Raw genomic sequence first — 24,072 nt, 5'->3', positions numbered from 1 at the left:
GGACGCAGGCGACACGGCAGTGAACAAAGTATATTAGAGTCATTGACCTCATGGAGCTGTCTTCTAGTGGGGGAAGCCGACAACAAGCAAGATAAATAATGAAAAGCAAGTTAATGATGAGCAGAGTAATGTGATGGGAAAGGTGGATGTGAGCTGTCATGGAGTGGGTAGGGTCATGGAGTGGGAGGGATGGTGTTTGAGATGGGGTGTCCTGGGAGACATCCCGAGGAAGTGCTCTTCAATAATGCCTGAAGGAGGAATTTTCCTTGTCTCTGGTTTCCTTTTCTTGAAACCCAGTTCAAGGAACTCACTGTGGGGCTTGACAGCTTCCTAGCCCTGCGGTGCTAACCTCCTTTGAGCCTGTGTTTCTCACCTGTAAAGTGGAGTTAGTCATCATACCTACCACATACGGTTTTGTGAGACTGAACAATGAGCTAACGTCTGTTTGATGCTTAGCAGAGTCTATAGAGGTCTTCAGTAAGTGAGAGTCTTCTATTTTGTTATTTCTCCAACCAAATTCTGCAGGGGTAGCCCAAGCTCTTTATTGCCATTGCTAAATGAAAAGCTTGAAGCAAGTGGGGAATTGGAGGCAGGTGAAAATGGAAACCCTACTTAGTGCAGACTTTTGTAGTTGGTGAGACTCTTCAACCCTCTCCTAGAATCAAGGCTGGGGGATTGTTGAGGATGTGGGCTTCCCAGGTGTGTGTGCTGCTTCTAGGGTGAACTGGGGGCAGCCCTGATCCTCCCTTGCTCTGGAATTTCCCTTGCTTCCAACCAGCCCTGATGAATCACACCTTCATCCCTGGCCTCTCTACCCTGCCTCACAGCTGGAAAGGCTAGCTGTCTCTCCCCCAACGTCTGTAAGATGAATTCTGCTGGGAGAGGGAGAGAAAAGGCTGGTGAAAACGAGGGAGGGGCAGGGAAGGCTGGGCAGATGGTGGGTGGAGCTGTTTGAGGAGAGACTGCAGAGGTGCAAATGGGTGCTCATGGAGGCTCAGGCAGCCCCAGAAAAAGTTTCAAGTAGGCTCCACCATGGACCAGAATTTCAAGTAACACGAACAGACAGACACTGAGTGCTGAGTCTGGCTGGACTCTGCTCAGCTCTGCTTCCATTCAGCCAACCTGAAGAGTCTTTTCCCTTCTCAGCCGAATCAGGACCTCAAAGGGAGGTGCCTGAGCTCAAAGATAGCTGCTGTCAAAAGCTGCGGGGAGTGGTTTCCTGGGCTGGGGGCCGAGCCGGGCTCAGGAAGCAGCGATGGGTGGTGGAGGGCGGGGGCTGGGGAAGTGGTCATCAGCCAGACCGCGCCCTCTGAGAGCCCAGTTTCAGCTACTGGACAGCCAGGGAGGCCCTTGAGGTGAAGGAGCTTTCTGAGCCTACCAGTGGGTGCCTGAAGACCGGGTAAAACTAGGTGTAATCTGGCTTCAGAGGAAGTTCCAGGGGGGCCCTAACCAGCCTCAAGCTATTTTGTGATGTTGGGTGACCTCAAGTCAGAGGAGAATGAAAATGGGCAGGGTTAACTAGTTTGTGATCCAAAGGAGGTACATCCAGAGTCGATGGCCACCCCTCTGGGTGTTGGCTGTCTGGGATAAAGACTGGCCTTGTGAACAGGGTCTTTGCTCTGTTCTTATTTTGATTAGCAGTTCTCTGAAGGCAGGAGCTCTGCTGGAACCATCTTTGTTCCCATATAGCATGGAGAACAGTGTAATCTACAGGGTGTGATGAGCTTGTGCTGGGGTCCCATCATGAGAACAGTCTGGGCTCCGTGATCTCATCTGCTCCAGTTTTTATTCCATGCAGTTAGAGGAAGAAGGCAGTGGTGGGGGTCAAGCCTAGCCCTGGATGGACTGTTGCCATCTGGGAATGCCACCCGAGAGAGAATGGGACTTTTTACAGTTCTCTTGCTAGCCTCTGGGGGGGGAAGCCTCCTGGCTTAAGCTCAGGGAATGGATTTTTAAGGACTCTTAGACTCTGTTTCATGCTGAGCAGACTCTGGGGCCGTCCATAGCACTTGAATGAGGTTCCAGTGGGCACAGTGGCGACTGTGCATGTTGCCTTTTGGGAAACAGAATTTGAGGGTACTAAGGGTTGCTCTAGTTGTTGCTGGAATTTGGCTGAGAATGGAGGGAGGGATGCTAGAGGAGTGAAGTCTATTTCACTATGGTAATGGGATCTCAGGAGGAAAGATGGGTTCTACAGGTACTGGAAGCTCTAAAAAACTTTGCTCCCCGGGCCACAGGACCATGTGTATGCATGTTTGTCTATAAGTGTGTGTGCCTATGTGTATAAGTCAGAGATTCTTGAGCAATAGTTGGCAAGTATTTATTGACAGGAAAAGGGAACCAGTATTCTTGCAGGCTCTGTCTGTCCTGTGCATCGCTGCGTCTCCAGTGCTTGCTGCGTAGTAGGATTCCAGTAAACATTTGGTGAATAAATAAAACCCTACTGTGTGAATGAAACTTTAGGAATTAGATGCATTTTCACACTCTTCACAAATGTTCTACTCTGTCCTAGTAGAGTAGAAGATTCTAAGAAGTTGAAGCTGTGGTCAACACCTGCGGCACAGGGGCAGGCAGCTCTGTATTCCTCCAGCCTGGACAAGTGAAAGGGTGCCTCGGGTCACTGGGACCAGTCCTCCCAGGCCTGCTGAGAGTTTGCCCCTTGCATGTTGTGTCCCAAGTAGAGTATGCTTGTAGTCTTGAGAATAGTTCATCCCGTAATATGTCCTGTAACCCCTCTTCTACCGTATTTACAACATGGCCACCCAGTGGCCTTGCTTATTTGCAAGTAGCCAGGAAGGTCTCCAAGTCGACTAAGACTCAAGCTCCTGCATTTTCTTTCACACCAGCTCGCTCAGACCCTGTTTAACTTTTATGTAGGAGTTGTGTCATCCAGTTTCCAAGCCTACAACTGAAAGGCAGCAGCAAAGGAGAGTATAAAGAGACCAATGTAGAGAAGAAAAGTGACCACAGTGCAATGACAGTTGATGGAGTGGATGGAGAACAAGACTCCGTGGAAAATAGGCATGAGTGTGAGAGCCAGGGGTCATTATTTATGTCGGGGGAGTGGCTTGGCACACCTTGGCCTTGGGGGGCATCGTCATTTTGATAATTGATGCTTTGCTGGTAATTGTGACCCTGAGTCATCAAGCGGAGGTTAAATGATGTTTCCTTGACTATTTGGGAAGGGAGGGAAGGAAGTGTGTAACGTGTTTTTGAAAGATGTCCCAGTCAGATTCACTACAATTTTTTAAGCGTTGACTCTTAGGTAATATCACTAATCTTCTCAACAAGGCATAGTAGGTGGTGGTACCCTCAACTACAGATGAGGAAACTGAATCCACTCACACTAGGTAGGTCACTTTTCTGGGATCTCAGCTAAGACTTAGCAGAGATGAGGTCTGAACTTCTAGATGACTCTAGAGCACATGTGAGCTCTACCCCAGACTCTTTGGAAACTGGGCACCACTCTTAAAAAAATGTGCCTTTTGGATAGCTCTCTCTGCAGGGGTTCCAGCTGGTCAAGGTTTTACTGTGTTACTGTGGAGCCAGGATGGGCCCAAACTTAATTCAGCTCCACCCATAGCAGACTGCCAGTTATCCCAGGGAGCGCTTTCCATTTTTTAAGCTTCTACCTGAGTGCCGCACAACATTTCCGAGGCCAGAAAATGTTAGGGAGGAGCTGCAGTTTCAAAAATCCCAGGCCTCTTTCCATCAGGAGCTTTTGTTCCTTTGTTTGGGTTCTGGATGCTGCTGAAGGGTGCTGTGCTGTGCTGTTCAGCTTCCATGCTGGTCGTTCCAGTCACGTCCAGGGTGGTGGGGCCCGCCCCTGCGTAGGAGCTCCTGTCTTCTCACCATCCAGATCTGGCAAATAGTAATTTTCTCCAATTTATTTCTGTCATTTGAATGTTAAACAGATGCAGTCAATGCTTTCTTTTTCCTCCTAATTGCTTTCTCTTTCCTCCCTCCCCAGAAGTAACATTCTCTTGAATATGGTGTTTATCACATCTATGCATGTCTTCATAGTTTTTACTGTTTGTAAGTAATTTATAGTTTCCTGTTGTTTTGATTTTGAGATGTATAGCATCATGTTGAATAAACATTGTTGTCTAGATTTATCCCTGTTGAAATATTTAAATCTAGTTTATTCACTGAACTGTTACATGATGTCTGTTGTATAATTATAGCTTCCTTATGGACAGACTTTTAGATTGATTCCATTTTTTCTCACCAGTATCCTGTGTTTATCATCCATGTGTCAATCTTTTCTACCATGTATGTCAGTGGTAGGATTATGGGGTTATAAATTGTGCTTTTGAAGATACTGCCAAATAATGTCCCTGCATGATTTGTGAATCAGTATACGTTCTTACCAGAAACACAAGAGCCCCTATTTCACTAACATTTGGATTGTGTCTTGTAATCTAGTAGATGTAATTTTAAAATTATTTTATAAACTGCCCCTTAAAATTAGCACTTCTGATTGAAGATAGGGATGACCATTTTTCATGTTTATTGCCTGTCCATGTTTATAATTCTGTGAGGTTTTGCCTTTTGCATTAAAAAAAAATTAAACCAAGTAATACATCCATGTGATTCAAGCCCCAGAATGTAATGTAGTGAAAAGTCTCTACCCTTTGTTTCCTTGCGCCTAGTTCCCCACGCTTTGACAAGTTACAGGTTCTCGGTACTTTTTCAGAGTTTTAGTTGCCGTTTTCTTGATGATTTTTAGGAATTAAAAAAAAAATTTAAAAAGCAGTCTCCTTCAGTATAGAATACTGGAGTGGGTTTCCATTTCCTCCTCTAGGGGATCTTTCTGACCCAGGTATTGAACCTGGATTTCCTGCTTTGCAGGCAGATTCATAGTCTTTTGTGGGTTTTATTCATTACATATAGCTCTGGATTGTTTTAACTTTATTAAAGTTATTTTTCATAGGGAAATTTAAATTTTAATGTTGACACATTTGCCAGTCTTTTGTTCATATCAAGAAATCTTTTCCTACCCTGATTTTTATTAAATGGGTTCTTAAAAATTTTTTTTAATTTAAATTTTTTTTTTACTGCTCTGAGTCTCTGTTGTAGTATGTGTGTTCTTTGTTGTAGCTCGAGGTCTTCTCGGTCTTTCAATATATAATTTTATTTATATATTTTTGGCCATGCTGTGTCTTCATGCTGCGCGGGCTTTTCTCTGGTTGTGGTGAGTAGGGGCTGCTCTGTAGCTGCGGTGTGCAGGCTTCTCACTGTGGTGTCTCTTGAACACGCAGCCTTCAGTAGTTGGAAGCATGTGGGCTCAGCAGTTGTGGCTCCTGGGCTCTAGAGCATAGGCTCAGTAAAGTTGTCGCCCACGGGCTTTGTTGCTCCTCGGAATGTGGGATCTTCCTGGATCAGAGATTGAACCCTTGGCTCCTGCACTGGCAGGAGGATTCTTTACCACTGAGCTACCAGGAAAGCCCTCGAAGCCCTGCATTGGAAGGTGGGTTCTTAAACCACTGGACCACCAGGGATATAAAATTTTTTTTTAAGTTTTGCTTCTACTCTTAACATTTTAAATTCATCTGGAGTGTATTTTCTGTATGTGACCATGGTTCTTCTCTCTGGCTACATATTAGAGCCTCATGAGGAGTTTTTTAAAAATAGTACTATTGTCTGAGCTTCATTTCAGATCAGCCAATAAAATGAAAGTATCTTGGGGTAGGGCCCGGGCATGGTTATGAAATGGCTCAGGTAACTTTTATGTTCAGCCAAGGTTGAGAACCACTCAGCCTTGTAAGATGGAACTGATTTTATTTTTTCCAGAGAAATAGCCAATTTTCCCAGTGCTAGTTATTAAGCAGTCTATACTTTTCCTGCTGACTCTTTACTTTTTAAGAGTTGATTCGATAGCTTTATTGAGATATATTTCCCATATCTTAAAATTTACCCATTTTTTAGTATATATGCACAGAATTGTATAACTATCCCTGCTATCTAATCTTTTTTTTTTTTTTCTCTTTTGGCCCTGCCGCTCAGCTTGTGGGATCCTAGTTCTCTGCTGCTGCTGCTGCTAAGTCTGCCTGACTCTGTGCGACCCCATAGACGGCAGCCCACCAGGCTCCCCCGTCCCTGGGATTCTCCAGGCAAGAATACTGGAGTGGGCTGCCATTTCCTTCTCCAATGAATGAAAGTGAAAAGTGAAAGTGAAATCGCTCAGTATCAAATACGGGCCCTCGGCAGTGAGAGTGCAGAGTCCTAACCACTGGACCACCAGGGAATTCCCTCTGCTGTCTAATCGTGTGTGCTTAGTGGCCTCAGTCATGTCCACCTCTTTTGAGACACTATGGACTATAGCCCACCAGGATCTTCTGTCCATGGGATTTTCCAGGCAAGAATTCTGCAGTGGGTTGCCAAGCCCTTCTCCAGGGGATCTTCCTGACCCAGGGATCAAACTCAAGTCTCTTAAGTTTCTTGCAGTGGCAGGCAGGTTCTTTAACTGGTGCCAACTGGAAAGCCTGCTATCTAAGCCATTTTTATTATCACAGTGTATTAAGAGAAACTGTACTTTTTGCAGTCATTTCCCCTATCCACTAGCCCCAGGCAATCACTAGTCTACGTTTATCTTTCTAGATTTACCTGTTCTGGACCTTTCACATAAATGAGTTCATACAATGTATCGTTCTGTTGACTAGCCTTTTCATTTAACATAGTGTTTTCATCCATGTTGTGGCAGGTTATCAGTTCTCCATTTTTCATTCCATTATATGGGTTTACTACATTTTGTTTATCCATTCTTCAGTTATAGACATTTGAGCTGTTTCCACTTTTTTTTGTATTATAAATAATATTGCTATAAACAATTGTGTACAACTTTTTGTACGCAGCATATAGATCTCCTAGCTTCTATATGACCTACTGGGAGATGATTATTTATAAATTAACTTTTTGAGGAATTGTTAAATTGTTTTCTAAATAGGCTACACTATTTCTTACCAGCAATATATGAGTTCTAATTTCTCTTTATCCTCTCCAACACTTGTTATTGAACATGGTTTTGATTTTAGCCATCTTAGAGTGAGTATGAAATGGATTTAATTGTGATTTTGATTTGCATTTTCCTAATGACTAACGATGTTGAACATTTTTTCCTGTGCTTATTGGCCATTTGTATATATTTTTGGAGAAGTATCTATTCAAATTGTTGTTATGTTAAAATTGGGTTATTTTATTGTTGTTGTAAGGGTTCTTTATATAGTCTGGATACAAGTCTATTATCAGGTTTACAAATATTTTCTCCCATTCTGTGATTTATCTTTTCACTGTCTCTCTTTTGAAAATTTTTCAAAAATGATGTGTAATTGATATATTATTATTAGTTTCAGATATACAACTTAATGATTCAATATTTGTATACATTGTAACATGATCTAGTCTACTTTCTTTTCATTTTCTTTATAGTGCCTTCGAAACATAAGTTTTAAATCTTGGTGAAGTTGAATTTATCTATTTTTTTTGTTTTGTTGCCTGTGCTTTTCCTATTGTATCTAAGAAACCACTGCTTGCCCAAGTTCACAAAAACTTACCTCTAAATTTCCTTTTAGGAGTTTTATAGTTTTAGCTTTTGCATTTAGGTCTGTGATCCATTTTGACTTAATTTTTGTGCATGATATGAACTAGATATGCAGATTCATTCTTATGCATGTGAATATAGCTGTGAATATAACATTGTTGAAAAGACTATTCTTCCCCTATTGAATGGTTTTGATACCCTTATGAAAATCAGGTGACTATAAATGTGGAGTTTTATTTCTGTACTCTCAGTTCTGTTGCATTAATCTATATGTCTATCTATATGTCAATATAGTCTTGATAACTATAGCTTTGTAATCAGTTTTGAAGTTGGGAACTGTGAGTCTTCCAACTTTGTTCTTTTTCAAGATTGTTTTAGCTATTCTGGCTCCCTTGCTTTTCCATACGAATTTTATGATCGTCTTGTCAATTTCTACAGAAATGCCAGCTAGAATTTTGAAATAGATCACATTGAGTCTGTAAATTAATTTACTGAGTATCGCTAACTTGAAGAGTGTTAAGTGTTCTGATCCATGAACATGGGATATCCTTCCATTTATTCAGGTCTTTAGTTTCTTTCAAGTGTTTTGTAGCTTCCCATATATAATTCTTACATTCCTTTTGTTAAATATATTCCACAGTTTTCAATGCTTTGTTACAAATGGGATTGTTTTGTTTCTTGAGGGGAGAAGGTAAGCCACTCAATTTGCAGGATCCTAGTTCTCCCATCAGGGGTTAAACCCATTCCCTTGGCAGTGAAAGTGTAGAGTACCAGTCACTGGACCACTAGGGCATTTCACTTCATTGCATTTTGGATTGTGTGCTACTAATATATAGGAATACAATTGATTTTTGTGTATTGCTCTTGTATCCTTCCATCTTACTAGATTCTTTTCGTTACTGGAGTCCACTAATTGTTTCATTAGTGAATTTCTTAAGATTTTCTATATACACAAGATCATGTCGTCAATGGATTTAATTCAGTTCAGTTGCTCAGTCCTCTCCGACTCTTGTGACCCCATGGACTGCAGCACACCAGGCCTCCCTGTCCATCACCAACTCCTGGAGCTTACTCAAACTCATGTCCATAGAGTCGGTGATGCCATCCAACCATCTCATCCTCTGTCGTCCCCTTCTCCTCCTGCCCTCAATCTTTCCCAGCATCACGGTCTTTTCAAATGAGTCAGTTCTTCACATCAGGTGGCCAAAATATTGGAGCTTTAGCTTCAGCATCGTCCTTCCAAGGAACATTCAGTGTTGATTTCCTTTGGGATTGACTGGTTTGATCTCCTTGCAGTCCAAGGGACTCTCAAGAGTTTTCTCCAACACCACAGTTCAAAAGCATCAATTCTTCAGCACTCAGCTTTCTTTATAGTCCAACTCTCACCTCCATACATGATTACTGGAAAAACCATAGCTTTGACTAGACGGGTCTTTGCTGGCAAAGTAATGTCTCTGCTTTTTAACATGCTGTCTAGTTGGTCATAACTTTTCTTCCAAGGAGCAAGTGTCTTTTAATTTCATGGCTGCAGTCACCATTGCAGTGATTTAGGAGCCCCCCAAAATAAAGTCTCTCACTGTGGCCATTGTTTCCCCATCTATTTGCCATAAAGTGATGGGCCCGGATGCCATGATCTTAGTTTTCTGAATGTTGAGTTTTAAGCCAACTAGAAATACTTTTACTCCTTCCTTGTCAATCTGAATGTCTTTTATATCTTTTTCTTGCCTAATTTTCCTGGCTAGAACTCCAGTACAATGTTGAATAGAAGTGTCATGAGGGGAAATTCTTGTCTTATTCCTATTCTTAGGGGGAAAACATTTCTTCTTTCTCCATTGAGATGAAGTATCTGTGGGGTTTTTTGTATGTTCTTTATAAGACTAGGGATGTTCCCTTCTATTCCTAGCTTGTGTGGTGTTTTTATCATGGAAGGGTGTCAGATTTTGTCAAATGTTTTTTTCTGGGTCTATTTAAGGTGACCAGATGGTTTTTGTATTTTATTCTATTAATATCTAAAATTATATTAATTTATTTTTGGTTTTGGATGTTAACCCAATCCTGTATTTCTGGGATAAATTCACATGGTCATAGTGGATATTCCTTTTTATATCTTGCTGGATTCAGTTTGTTAGTGTATTGTTGAGGATTTTTATAGCCACATTTATAAGGGATGCTGGCCTGTAGCTTTTTTTTTCCCTTGTGATATTTTGTTTGGTCTTTTATCAGGCCTCATAGAATGTGTAGGAAGTGTTCCTTCCTCTTCTGCTTTTTGGAAGAGTTTGTGAAGAATTGCTGTTAATTCTTTAAATGTTTGGTAAATTCACCAGTGAAGCCATTGCGTCCTGGGCTTTTCATTATTGGAAGTTTAAAAATTCTTAATTCAGGCTCTGCTTGTTAACAGATCTCTTCAGATCTTTTGTTCCTTCCCAAATCCTCATTGGTTTATGTCATTCTAGGAATTTGTCTAGGAATGGCATCAGTTCAGTTCAGTCGCTCAGTTGTGTCCAGCTCTTTGCGACCCCATGAATCGCAGCACGCCAGGCCTCCCTGTCCATCACCGTCTCCCGGAGTTCACTCAGACTCGGGTCCATCGAGTCAGTGATGCCATCCAGCCATCTCATCCTCTGTCGTCCCCTTCTTCTCCTGCCCCCAATCCCTCCCAGCATCAGAGTCTTTCCAATGAGTCAACTCTTTGGCATGAGGTGGCCAAAGTATTCGAGTTTCAGCTTTAGCATCATTCCTTCCAAAGAACACCCAGGGTTGATCTCCTTCAGAATGGACTGGTTGGATCTCCTTGCAGTCCAAGGGACTCTCAAGAGTCTTCTCTAACACCACAGTTCGAAAGCATCAATTCTTTGGTGCTCAGCCTTCTTCACAGTCCAACTCTCACATCCATACATGACCACTGGAAAAACCATAGCCTTGACTAAACGGACCTTAGTCAGCAAAGAAATGTCTCTGCTTTTTAATTTGCTATCTAGGTTGGTCATAACTTTTCTTCCAAGGAGTAAGTGTCTTTTACTTTCATGGCTGCAGTCACCATCTGCAGTGATTTTGGAGCCCCAAAAATAAAGTCTGACACTGTTTCCACTGTTTCCCCATCTATTTCCCATGAAGTAATGGGACCAGATGCCATGATCTTTGTTTTCTGAATGTTGAGCTTTAAGCCAGCCTTTTCATTCTCCATGGCATCAAAGTTATGTAATTCATTAGCATATGTTTGTTCATAGTATTTCCTTATAATCCTTTAAGATGTTCTTTTTTGTCTTTGATAATCTGCATTTATACTATGTATGATAGGTCTAAATGTGGACTTTAACAAAAATTTAACTTAGTTGTGCTTTCAATATGAGGACAGATGTCGAGATGTTCAGTTCTGGAAAATTCATATATATTCTGTCTTTGAAAATTGCCTCTCCTTTAATTCTTTTCCTTTTCTTCCTCCGGAACTCTTTGGATCTTCTCTCTCTCTCTCTTTTAAAGATTTATTTGTTTACTTTTTTAAAGTTTCTGGTTGTCCTGAGTCTTCGTTGCTGCACACAGGCCTTCTCTAGTTGCGGAGAGCAGGGGCTTCTCTTGTTTCGAAGCATGGCCTCTAGGTGTGTGGGCTTCAGTAGCTGGGGCTCTTGGGCTTTACAATGCGGGCTCAGTAGGCACATGGGCTTAGTTGCGTCCTCCCAGACCAGGGATCGAACTCATGTCCTCTGCATTGGCAGGCAGATTCTTAACCACTAGACCCCTGGGGAAGCCCTGGATCTTGTCTCTTAATGTTCATATTTTCTATCTTTCTCTTTACATCTATTTCAGGATAATTTCCTCAGGTTTTTTTTTCCCCCCATTTCACTAATTCTTTCTTTAGCTGTATTTAATTTTCTATTTAATTTACCTATTGGGTTTAACATGTCAATATTGTATACAATTAACCCTTGAAAAATCTGGATATGAAATGTGTGGGTTCAGTTATATGTGGATTTTTTTCAATAAATATATACTATAGTATTACACGGGGCTCAATAGTAAAGAATCTGCTTGCCAGTGCAGAAGGTGTGTATTTGATTCCTGGTTTGGGAAGATCCCCTGGACAAGAAAATGGCAATCTATTCTAGTGTTCTTGTCTGGGAAATCCCACGGACAGAGAAACCTGGCGGGCTCAGTTCAGTTCAGTCGCTCAGTCGTGTCCGACTCTTTGCGACCCCATAAATCGCAGCATGCCAGGCCTCCCTGTCCATCACCAACTCCCGGAGTTCACCCAGACTCACGTCCATGGAGTCAGTGATGCCATCTAACCATTTCATCCTCTGTCGTCCCCTTCTCCTCCTGCCCCCAATCCCTCCTAGCATCAGAGTCTTTCCAATGAGTCAACTCTTTGCATGAGGTGGCCAAAGTACTGGAGTTTCAGCTTTAGCATCATTCCTTCCAAAGAACACCCAGGGCTGATCTCCTTCAGAATGGACTGGTTGGATCTCCTTGCAGCCCAAGGGACTCTCAAGAGTCTTCTCCAACACCACAGTTCAAAGGCATCAATTCTCTGGCGCTCAGCTTTTTTCACAGTCCAACTCTCACATTTATACATGACCACTGGAAAAACCATAGCCTTGACTAGATGGACCTTTGTTGGCAAAGTAATGTCTCTGCTTTTTAATATGCTGTCTAGGTTGGTCATAACTTTCCTTCCAAGGAGTAAGCGTCTTACTTTCATGGCTGCAGTCACCATCTGAAGTGATTTTGGAGCCCCCAAAATAGTCTGACACTGTTTCCACTGTTTCCCCATCTATTTCCCATGAAATAATGGGACCAGATGCCATGATCTTCGTTTTCTGAATGTTAAGCTTTAGGCCAACTTTTTCACTCTCCTCTTTTACTTTCATTAAGAGGCTTTCTAGTTCCTCTTCATTTTCTGCCATAAGGGTGGTGCCATCTGCACTCTGCATATCTGAGGTTATTGATATTTCTCCCAGCAATCTTGATTCCAGCTTGTGCTTCTTCCAGCCCAGCGTTTCTCAGGATGTACTCTGCATATATGTTAAATAAGCAGGGTGACAATATACAGCCTTGACGTACTCCTTTTCCTATTTGGCACCAGTCTGTTGTTCCATGTCCAGTTCTAACTGTTGCTTCCTGACCTGCATATAGGTTTCTCAAGAGGCAGGTCAGGTGGTCTGGTATTCCCATCTCTTTCAGGCGGGCTCAGGGAGTCTCAAAAGAGTTGGATACAGAGACTAAACAGTAACAGCAGTACCACGCAATCTGCAGCTTGTTGAATCTGCAGATGAGAAATCATGGATACAGAGGGCTGGGTGTAAAGTCATACATGGATTTCTACTGCCCCGAAGCCCCATATTGTTCAAGGGCCAACTATTTTATTTCCATTTAGTACTTTTTCAAAGTCTTTTTCAGAGTTTTCTTTTATTCCTAGTTTTTGGAGTATCAATTTCTTTCATCTTCTGACTTGCTTGTCATGGTTTGTTTTATTGTGTGGTTAGTAATTTTTATGCTGAGAAATAGTGGAATGCTTAAAAGCATCGTAAGTCTGCACTTACTATGATGATGGGGTTCCCTTATGGCTTAGCTGGTAAAGAATCCGCCTGCAATGTGGGCGACCTGGGCTTGATCTCTGGGTTGGGAAGATCCCCTGGAGAAGGGAAAGGCTGCCCACTCCAGTATTCTGGCCTGGAGAATTCCATGGACTGTATAAGTCCATGGGCTTGCAAAGAGTCGGACACGACTGAGCAACTTTCACTTTTACTTTACTATGATGATGAGGTCTAGCAAATACCAAATGTGTGGGTGGTGGGCTGAGGTGGGGCAGAGGAAAAGATTGGCGGAGGGACTTTGTATGTCTGGGTGCTTCCTGTCGTACAGGTCTCTGCCACAAGTCACCTTTACAGAGCCTTCCCAGGCCTCTCTAACTAACACTGTCCACCCCCATACTGCCTTTTCTCTTTTTCACCTTTTTCATAACACTTAACACTATCCAGGAATATATTAGATATTTGTCTACCTTTTGTGATCGTCTTCCATATTGGAGTGTGAGCTCCATGATAGTAAGGGTTTGTCTTATTCACTGCTGTGTCCCCAGCACCTGGCGTGTGGTTTATACTGTCAACAAATATTTGTGAGTAGTCCTGTTTTTAAATGGAAGTTATCTGAGCCCTGATGATGCAATTTTCAGCTGGGCTGAGCCTGACCAGGCAGCAGAGAAGAGGTGAACAGTTTGCCTCTCCATCCCCAAACCTTTTTCTGTGTCTCCACTGGAGATATCTCTTCCTCCCATTACAAGAGCCCAGGAAATATCATCCTTCCTGTGTGCTTCAGCTTTCTTCTGGCACGAGTCCTACAGCTGCCAAAATCAGTAGGAGGGACTGGAGCATCAGAAGCCCTGGGGGAAGAAAATGCACAAAACCCTGGGAAGATCTGGTCCTTAACCTTGAGGAGGCTGTGACTGAGTAAAGAAGGTAGCACACACGGAAAACAAGTTAGGACACGTGCCCATTGCCTGAGTCAGCTGTGTGGATCAGAACTCCTGCTGTGAGCTTGCGGTAGAGAAGGCAACCTGTGTGCTGGCCCCTGGGTCACATGTTGACACAGAAGTGGTTTCTGGAGGCATCAATGGGCAGGTTATGAATTCCCAGCCAACTCCATGTTGGCCTCCTTCTGAGGTTTGCTCCATGCTGTAGGAACTTGTTCTGAGCATAATGTTACTTGTAAAAGGGCAGAAAGTGCCGGAAGGCGTCCCCACGAGGTGGGCAGGGTTGGCACCTTTCCATCCGTCTTTGGCTGTATCTCTTGGCCTCACTGATGTTGGGGTTGAGGAATAGTGAGGAGCCCCGGAATTCCGGCCAAACCCTGGCTTTCCTGCTGCATGGCTTTTGGTGAGTGAGTAAATAGCTCCGCCTCACTGGCTTCCCCTGTGGCTTAGCGGTAAAGAATCCACCTGCAATGCAGGAGACTCAGGTTCGAGTCCCTGGATAAGGGAATGGCAACCCACTCCAATATTCTTGCCTGAAGAATCCCATGGACAGAGGAACCTGGCAGGCTACAATCCATGGGGTCGCAAAGAGTCAGACACAACTGAAGCGATTTAGCACACAAACGGTTGTGGTAGGCAGAGTTCATAGAGAATGTGTTTATTACCACATTGCCTGCTATTGAGGTTATTCCAGCTCAGCATCTTGGGAGCCATTTGTGCCTCAGTTTCCTGATCCCTAAAATAGGGAAATAATTCCCAACTGCTGCAGCCATCCCTCCCCTCTGTCTCTGGCTGTTGTGAGGGTTAATATCCTCAGGCTTTGAGGGCCTGAGGTGGGGGAGGAGCTGCATAAATGGGTTATTGTTGTGCTGGTGAATGCTCCCGCTTTGTTCAAGTGTCTTCACTATTTGACTTCCTGCAGTTAGCGTCCCCAGACTTGAATTGCTGGAGACACTTGCGCATCCTCAGCGGTTGGTGGCGCTCACCTGGCCTGGCTGTGACCTGGGTCTTCACCAAGCGGGGACCTGCTGAGTTGGGGTGGGAAGCTCCATTTCCTCTGTTAGGGGCCCCCCAGGCATCAGGAATGAAAGAAATGCAGAAAGTATGACCCACACGCGCAACTGATTCTGAATAGAACGTTTATTGAAGAGGTTTTGCAGGAGGCGGCGGGCGCTTTAATTCCCGAGGCTGTTGGTGGCAGCTCTCTGCTCGCCCCAAGCCTGTTAACTGCTCAGCTGCCAGGGCTGAATGCGGCTCCCGGGCCCCACACGGCCCTCTTGGTGCTCAGATGGGAGCCCTTTTGAGGAAAGCGGTAGGTACCCGGCTGGCCAGGCCAGGGGGTGCAAGTGGGGCAGGAGCAGCACTATCAAAGGCCTCCGAGTCCTGCCAGACTCTGCTCTGAAACCTGGCTGGCCACAGGCTTTGGGGCGAAAGGTAAATTTCTCCCTTGGGCCTTCAGAAACTGAGGACAGGTTGAGTTGGTCCCTTTTTAAAATCCTGCCCAGGCTTCTTCCAGGGGATGTGTCCATTGAGGCCGGGCAAGAGCGAGAATCCTGTGTTCCTCTTTGAGTTACTGCACGTGGTTCTGTGAGGGGCTTCGGAGGGTCTTCTGATCTCTGAACACTCGGAGTTGGGCGATTAGGGAAGGGGCTGTTTGTAGAGGGACCCAGCACACCCTGGGAAAAGCAGAGTTAATCTCCCACATTTTCCGGAAGTTTCCTTTTCCCAGAATCCACAGAGGGTGGTTATTTTAGATAAAATCTAGGGGTGCTGGCAGGTTGGGCAGGTGGAAGGATGTTGTCTCTGACCTGGACTCTTCTCCTGGTGGACACTGCCAGACCAGGGCCTTGTCCACCCCTCCCAGAGCTCTGGGCTGCAGAAGCGGGGAGGTCAGGGGCAGGTTGCTGCCCTGCCGTGTCTTGAGTTTCAGCACTGAATCAAGGCCTGGCTTTTCCAGGAACAGGACTGCTACCTAGGCCATGCCCATGTGGACCCGCCTGCCCCACAATCTAGGGTTTGGTGACAGCTGCCCCTTCTGCGTGTGTGTAACTGCTCAGCTGAGGGAGAAAGCTGCTCTCCTCCCACCTGGAAACTGGTTGGATGAGTTTCTCGGGCCTCCCTGGTGGAGGCCCCTTAGAAGGGAAGGCGGGGATCTGGGGTGGGGTGGGGGCGGGTACTGTGGGGTGCAGAGGGGCCCCCCTGGGGTCTGGGTTAGGAATCCCTGAGGGACAGGGTCACGCAGGAGGCCCTGCTCTCCGAAAGGCCATCTGCCTTTGAGAATTGACCTTGTTGTGTGAGTCTGTAAGTTATGCCTTGGAAAACCTACTTTCCTAAGTTGTCTGGGTCAGGTGCCAGGCTCAGGGTCGGCGTCCAGGGCAATGAGGGGGTGTTGGTTGGAGCTCTTGCTCTTGTTCCTGAGGGTCAGGAGAATCAGGGTGTGTGACCGATGGCAGCAGTTCATAAAGGGGGGCTGCTGCTGTTGCTTGGAATTGAAGACCAACTTGTGTTTGGGGGAGCCTCCTTAATTCTGATTTGCTTGGGGAGGGAATTTGGGGAAGGGTAAAACCCTCAGGTGGCAACACTGACTCCCCCCGCCCCCACACAATGCCCCCAGCTGGGAGCTGCTGTTCTGGAATCCCAGGGGAAGATTCCCTTCTAGTTAAGCCCTGGCATCTCAGTTTCTAGACTTGGCATTCACTCCCTGCATTTAGAAACATTTCGTATCTGAGTAGTTTCATATCTCCACATTTATTGGGGGCCTTGTTTCTTCCTACTTCGTAGGGGTTGGGATAGGTGTCATCCTTCTTCCTAGCACATTCTCCACATCTCTTTCTCTCCCTGAAGCTCTCTGTAAACAGCCAGCATCTTCGGCTTCCGGATGCTTCATGAACATTCTGGCTGTGTAGACCCCTGCGGCCATAGCACCACCTAGCAGTTTCTATATTTTAAGGGTAGTTTCTCACTTTGTCTCCCCGAGTCTCTGTGGTGGGTCTTCCAGGCCTGGCCCAGGTGTGCCCATCCCCTTGCTGCCAGACGCCCCAGGTCCTTGCGTGGTCCAGGTCCTTTGGGGACTCCACTGTCGCGTGCTGCCACCCCTGTACCAGGTGCCCTTAGGGCTCTTCCTCACCTGGCAGGAGCTTTGTCATCATTCAAGACGCAGCAAAAATGTCACTCCTTTAAAGCTGCCTGGGTCCCCCAGGTGGCACTTTCTGCTTCTTCCGTCAGCAGAGTTTATGTGCATTTCTGTGCCAGCACTTGAGGCACTGGTTTGTGGATAATCTGTTGATATGTCTATTTTTTAAAAACTGTTATTAGGATTATTATTATTTTTTGGCTGCACAGCGTGACTTGTGGGATTTTAGTTCCCCAACTAGGGATCTAACCTGTGCCTCCTGCAGTGGAAGCACCGAATTTTAACCACGGGACTGCCGGGGAAGTCCTTGCTTCCTTTGGTCACTGATTGCTTGTCCGGTTTCTTCTGATACAGTATTTGTTCTCCAGAGCGGGTTCTGTGTGTGATTCATCTTTGTGTCAACCCACAAGGCTGCCACAGTGTCTTTGTGCAAAGTGGGTGCTTGAATATACTTGAGCAGTGAATTCTGAAGCTCATGACTTGGGAAGGGCTGTTGGTCTTATCCCTGAATGAGAGGGTAGACCTTGCGGTACAGATGGCTCACTGCCCCGCTCCCTGTCGTCCGGCAGGTTAGGAGTAGAACTAACCTTGGTTTCGAGCCGTGCTGGCTGGAGTACCAGGGCTCTTCAGGTCCATTCTGCTGCCTTCCCCTCTTGGATATTCCCTGTGATTTAGGAAATGGGCAAACACTGGGGCTTTCCCCTCCAAGTCCTGGCTCTCTCATTTGTCTACCCTGGAGTTGAATTACATTTTTTCTTTAAAATCCAAGGACGGGTGTCAAGGATGGTTTCCACCGATTGCTTCCCTACCTCATGGTACCTGAGTAAGTTCTGTTCCTGCTCAGGCCTGTTGTTCCGCATGGCCCTGTTCTCCCTGCGGAACCCAGAGGAATGCGCCCTGCCTGCTACAGCAGAGGACTGACTCATTCAAACTTCGTCTCTGGTTTGACCTTCTGTGGGGCCTGGATATCAGACTTGTTTCCGTTTCCAGCTGAATTGCTTTCTATTTGCCCTTAAGAGATCATTGTCCAAATCCGTGTTGGGATCATAGATGATGGGTGATCGGCAGGATTAGGGTGAAGTGGGGAGGGGAGGGTTAGGTCAGGGTGGTACATGATTAAACTTGTATCTCTATTATTGACTTGAGATATGGGTCTATTTTTTTAGACATGCATCAGAAAAATCTCTTATCCTGATGCTTATGGACAAATAGTAACTCATCCATCTTTCTCATTGCTACCATTTATGGAAGGTATACTGCGCGACAGTTGTTGAAATTACTCTACTTGTATCCTCTCCCTCTTGGAGACCAGTGAAGTTGGTAGTATTGCTGTGCTCATTTTATGGGTAAAGGAACTTGAAGTTTGGTTAGATTCAGTGACTTGCCCAAGGCCACCCATAGCTAGTAAAACAGAGTAACTGGGTTACAAACCACGTCTGCCTGACTCCAAAGCCTGTGAATCCGTTTACTGCACTTAATCTCTGCTCTCTGGACTCTCATGTACTGAGGTACTTGCTCATTCTCTCCTTCTCACCTGAGAACTCAGATCCAGTGGGCCCCTCTGTTCCCACTTGCTTCCCACTGAAATTCTCCAATGCCTTTGAATCTGATGCAATAGTAAATGCTGCAACTCTTAAAGGTGTGGTTCAAGGTTGGCGGCCTCAAAATAAGCACCCTCTATAGTGGGTGTACGGGGAGCAACTAGATGGTTAATTTGTGGGGCTGGGTCTCTAAATTTTGCTGATAAGGAGGGGTGGTCCTGTCAGCCTCTAGAGATGGGAGAGGTGAGGCCTCTGAGAACACTGGAGGTGTCTGTGATTTCTAGCATGGTCTTTATCCCCTCCATCTTCTGGGAACATTGTGTCTGTGTCATTTTCCTGCTTAGTGACAAGCTGTGACCTACCCTGGCTATGAGCAATAGCAATTTCTCATCCACAGTAATTGCTCTCCTTTGCCTTCAGTTTCAATGAAACCTCCGGGTGGACTTTTCCTGGGATATCTGTAGGGCCCTTTTGCTATAGTCCCTTCTTCAAACTCCAAAGTGGTCTTTTCTTCCAGTTTTTGTGGCTGGTCACTTAATATTGGTATGGCAGGGCAGCTACGCCCCCGCTCCCGTCCCTCTTCTGAGGCCTAGAGTGTGGGGCTGCTGGGGTGAATGGGCAGTCACTGCTCCTGCGTGCCTCCTGGTGAATTGGAAACTTGCTGGCAGTGACTAATTGGAAACTCATTAGACAAGGAGGAACTGTCTCAGGTCTTGACTGTGGCTGCTGTTTGTCTTTCGTCTGACTACTGTGGGAGTGGAGAAGTGCAGAAATTTATTGAACACCTAGTGCATGCATTGCCTTCTGGGGGTGAAAGAAGGCCCAGCCCCCTAGGTTTTTACTGTCTAGTCTGGAAGGAGAGCTTGCACATGAGAACCCCAAGGGCCTGTGCTGTATGCGACACTCAGGCTCAGCTGAGTTCAGAGAAGGGCCTGTGTGTTAGTGTCCCATGGCTGCTGTTAGCAAACACTGCCATCTGAGTGCCTTAGAACAGCACCCATGCAGACTTCCCTGGTGGCTCAGTGGGAAAGAATCCGCCTGCCAATGCAGGAGACACGAGATGACCCACATTCCACGGAGCAACTAAGACCCTGCGCCACCGCTACTGAAGCCTGTGCGTGCTATGGCCCCTGCCCTGCAACAAGCGAGGCCTCTGTGATGAGAAGCCCGCTCCACAACTAGAAAGTAGCTCCTGCTTGCCGCAGCTAGAGAAAAGCTCACATAGCGACAGAGACCTAGCACAGCGAAAAAGAAATGAAACAGCAGACATTTATTATCTTATAGTTCTGGAGGTCAGATGTCAGTCTGGGCCTGTGGGGCTGTTTTCCTTCTGGAGTCTCCAGGGAAGATTTTTGTTTTCTTGTCCTTTCCAGCTTCTCGAAGCTGCTTAGATCCTTTGACTTGTGGTCTCTTTCCTCCGTCGACGAAGCCAGCAGCCTGGCGTTGACCGGTTTCTCGCTCTGCCCCTCTGCCTTTGCTGTCACATCAGCTTCTGACTCCTTGTGAGGACCCTCGTGATTACCGTGAGCCTACCCACATAATCTAGAACAATCTTCCCCATCTCAAGATCCTTAACTTGATCATACCTGCAGAATTTCTTTTGCCATATAAGGTTACCCACATAGATAGGCTCCTTGTATCCGGGGATTAAGATGTAGATATTCCTGGGGGAGAAGCATTTTTGGCCTGCATCATTGTGTATGTTGGATGGGTTGGTGATGGTTAGGGAGGCCTTTCTGAGGATGATGACTGGACCACATTTGTGGAGGGAGAGAATGTCTGGGACACCTTGCAGGTTTGAGAAGTAACATGAGCAGATGTTGGGCTTGTGCGTGGTAGAGACGGGGAGGTGTGGGTGAGCGGTATTCCCACTGACATGAGATGCCAGGGGCTTTCCTTCCCTTCCAAGGCCAGGCCAAGGGAGTTTTCTGGACTTTAGTCTGTAGGCCCAGGCTCTATCCCAGAATTCAGGTGGGAGGGCTCCATTGGCAACCAGAGTCCTTTCTAGCAGCTGACTCAGGCACACTGGTGGCCCCCTGCTATTCTTGGTTGGTGGGAAAAGGAATTCATGAGGGAAAATGAATTCATGAGGGAACAGGAATTTGAGCCAGCTGGCCTGGGTTTGGGTGGCCCAGAAACCCTGGTCACACAGTTCGCACAGCCTCTGTGATAGTCACGTTGCTCACGAGGAACACAGTCCCTGGAGAGCTTCCCTTGTCCTTAGGTGCTTGGGGCCCCTGAGTCCCCGGGGAGGGACAGGAGGGTCAGAAGGAGAGAGGAAAGAGCCAGCCCCTCTCAGGGATCCTCCTTGTCCTCAGGAAAGCCTCGAGGGTGTGATGAGAGGTCACCCACCTCTGCCCACCCTCAGCTGGCCCAGAGAACCATAGGAATAGACCCTCAGGAGCTGGGCCTCTGTGGGGACAGTGCTGGGCAGCAGCATGGCTGGGTGGTACTGAGCTGGGTGTGTGTGTGTGTGTGTGTGTGTGTGTGTGTGTGTGTGTGTAGCACACTACTGAGCTGGGGTGTGTGTGTGTTTCACACTACTGAGCTGGTGTGTGTGTGTAGCACACCTGGACTCAGGATCTCATTTGTGTGTGTGTGTCTTTTGTGAGGACAGTGCTAGGCAGCAGCATGGCTGGGTGGTACTGAGCTGGGGGGTGTGTGTGTGTGTTTAGCATAGCTGGCTCCTCTGGAAGTTAAATTGTGTGTGTGTGTGTAGACCCTCGTGATACCGAGCTCTGTGTATGTGTGTGTAGCACATCTGGGCTCAGGATCTCGTTTGTGTGTGTGTGTCTTCTGTGGGGACAGTGCTAGGCAGCAGCATGGCTGGGTGGTACTGAGCTGGGGTGTGGGTGTGTGTGTGTGGTGTGTGTGTGTGTATAGACCCTTGTGATACTGAGCTGTATGTGTGTGCGTGCGCACGTGTAGCACACCTGGGCTCAGGATCTCAAGGTGAGATCTCTGGAAGTTCACACTGTGTGTGTGTGTGTGTGTGTGTGTGTGTATAGACCCTTGTGATACTGAGCTGTATGTGTGTGCATGCGCATGTATAGCACACCTGGGCTCAGGATCTCAAGGTGAGATCTCTGGAGGTTCACCTTGCTCCCGCCCTGTCTGTCTGGCAGAGCTGTAGCATTTCTCTGTATCTCCTTTCTGGCACCTTATGGGTGAGCAGATCCTCACAGTGCAATGAGGGGAAGATCAAAGGTTGTGGTCTGGGTTGAAGAACCTTTGGAATACTTAGCAGGTGTTGGGAGATGAGAGAAGGTGGAGAAGGAGGGCTGTGCCACCTGCAGTCCCCAGGGAGGGAGGGACTTGGCCCACATGCAGGTACCAGATGACCATTCCCCTTCCCTCCCGGGGCCACTGGACTTTGGAGCAGTTGCCTTTGGGCGAGCTCCTCTGTCGCTCCATCTGCCTCCAGAGCAGGAGTGGCATGTCGGCCTTCCGTCTCCCGGGTGTGGGGAGAAGGGTAGTAGGTGAAAGGATGACGTCAGCCGCCTCCACACCTGGACCCAGCCTCTCTGAAGCAAAATGTTTTCTGGAGTGTCTCCAAGTGCTGGCCTGCACAGCTCCTCTTGTACAGGCTCCTGCCTTCTCGGCCTGCCGGCCCCTGAAGGAGGGCTGGAAGGGAGTGTTAGCGAGTCCTGGGGACCCCCAGGACTAGAGAAGCAGAGGTTCTCCAGAAGGTTCAATCCAGGTGAGCACCCCCATGGGACCTTCTTCCTGAAGCTAGGGTGGAGCTGGGGAGCAGGGTCCTACTGCCTTATTGACAAGAGGCCTGAGGACAGAACATGGGGGCTCTGGTGGGTTTGGCTGGTCATTTTCTTCTGTTGGAGGCAGGAGCCTGGGTCAGATCGGGGGCACGGTGCTGAGGCCTCGCAGGGAGGAGAAGGATGTGGAACCTGGCTCCAGTCAGCCGTCCTGGGAAACTCAGAGGCCTGCTGCAGCCTGCCTGCCTCCCTGCCTGGGAGTGTTCAGGGAAGGTCCCCAGGAGGTGTGAGTGGAGGAAGGGTATGGAATAGGTTTAAATTTAGAGAAAGTTAAGAAGAAAAGAAACTGATCTCCCTTTCTCTCCTGCACCCGAACTCTCAAAGGTGCATGTCTGAGCAGCTTATGGGGCCGATCAGAAAGGTCTCAGGGACCCTATCACAGAGGGCTTCTCAGCTGTGGGAGAAGTTTTCTAGAAGACTGACTCACTGGCTGATGATTGATTGGATTGACTCCTGTTAAAAGATGGAAGGGGTCAGTGAGGAGGGATATTTAGGGAGTTGGAGACCAGGGTGATACAGTGGGCTGTGGCTTGGGGTTTGGCTGCTGTCTATCACCTCCTCTAGGCGCCCACTGTCCCAGCAGACAGTGTCTTCCAAGATGAGTTTAAAGACCCCTGAGTTCCAGTCGTGGCCTTGGGGTGAATCTTACTGTATGGGGTGATGTGCCAGTCCATGGAGAGGAAGGAAAGGTTGGCTGTACCCGGGAGCCCTTCCGTAGGCAGGTGCTTCCACTGTCTCTGTGGGGGCCTGAACGCCACTACAGAAAGGTGTGTGTGTGCTCACTTGCTCAGTCGTGCCCAACTCTGCGATCTCATGGACCATAGCCTGCCAGGCTCCTCTGTCCGTGGAATTTTCCAGGCAGGAACACTACAGAAGGGTGGAGATTGGGTTTTTAGAACCAGAGGGCACTCACACTGGGTATGATGTCTCTTTTCCCTCACTATCTGATGGTGTCTGCTAACAGTCCCACCTGGACTCTGCCTGACTGCTCCATTTGCTCTTTACCCTTCCTTTCTGGGTCTCTGTATTCTTTTCAAGCAAGTACTCTTGCCCAGGGGAGAGAACGAGAGCCTTGTGAACCTAGGTCTCCTGGTGACTGCAGGGCTTCTCTTATCATCCGAGGAGTTATAATCCGATCCTGGTGCCCTCCTGCTTCTTGCCTTCTCTAACACCTGCAGTCCTTTGACCAGGAGTATGTGTTTTTCTGTGTTGTTCCAAGGAAAAGGTAAATGGGCAAAGGTCACATAGTAGGAGGTCTAGAAATAGCCTTAAGGAATCTTAATTCTCAATTTTTTTTTTAACCTCCATTGGCCTTTGTGAGGGAAGTAAAATATTAAAAGTCATGACCTTTATGTCTTAATATGTTCCTCATGGTTTATGCTGAGGCAAAGCCATGGCATCTAGGGCTGTGACTAATCCTTTGCTGTGGTTCTAGCTGGTGTGAAATCCATCAGGGAGGCAGCCATCAGTGGGCAGGGGCAGAAGAGCACTCACACTGAAGCCTGAGTGCCTGAGTCCAGATCCAGGCTCTACCGCATGCTCTTTCTGTGGCCTCAGTTTCTGCATCTGTAAAATGGGGATAATAATAGTACTGACCTCATAGAGTTGTTATGAGATAA

General features: G+C 46.6%; 1 protein-coding gene across 4 annotated transcripts in view; it reads left to right on the top strand.

The window, feature by feature from the left end:
- PLEKHG3 (pleckstrin homology and RhoGEF domain containing G3) overlaps positions 1-24,072 on the top strand; it is a 45,162-nt gene that overhangs the window by 3,119 nt on the left and 17,971 nt on the right. Inside the window, exon 1 of one of the 4 annotated variants that reach the window (XM_018054068.1) lies at positions 22,116-22,380. The exons of the other annotated variants lie outside the window; for them this stretch is intronic. The gene's annotated coding sequence lies outside the window, so the exon portion shown is untranslated. Of the gene's footprint in view, positions 1-22,115; positions 22,381-24,072 lie in introns of those variants that run through there. 4 annotated transcript variants of the gene reach the window in all.

This window comes from Capra hircus, chromosome 10, assembly GCF_001704415.2.
Source record: "Capra hircus breed San Clemente chromosome 10, ASM170441v1, whole genome shotgun sequence".
Taxonomy (NCBI): domain Eukaryota; kingdom Metazoa; phylum Chordata; class Mammalia; order Artiodactyla; family Bovidae; genus Capra; species Capra hircus.
The sequence above is the reverse complement of the archived record's forward strand: the minus strand, read 5'-3'. Positions and strand labels throughout refer to the sequence as shown.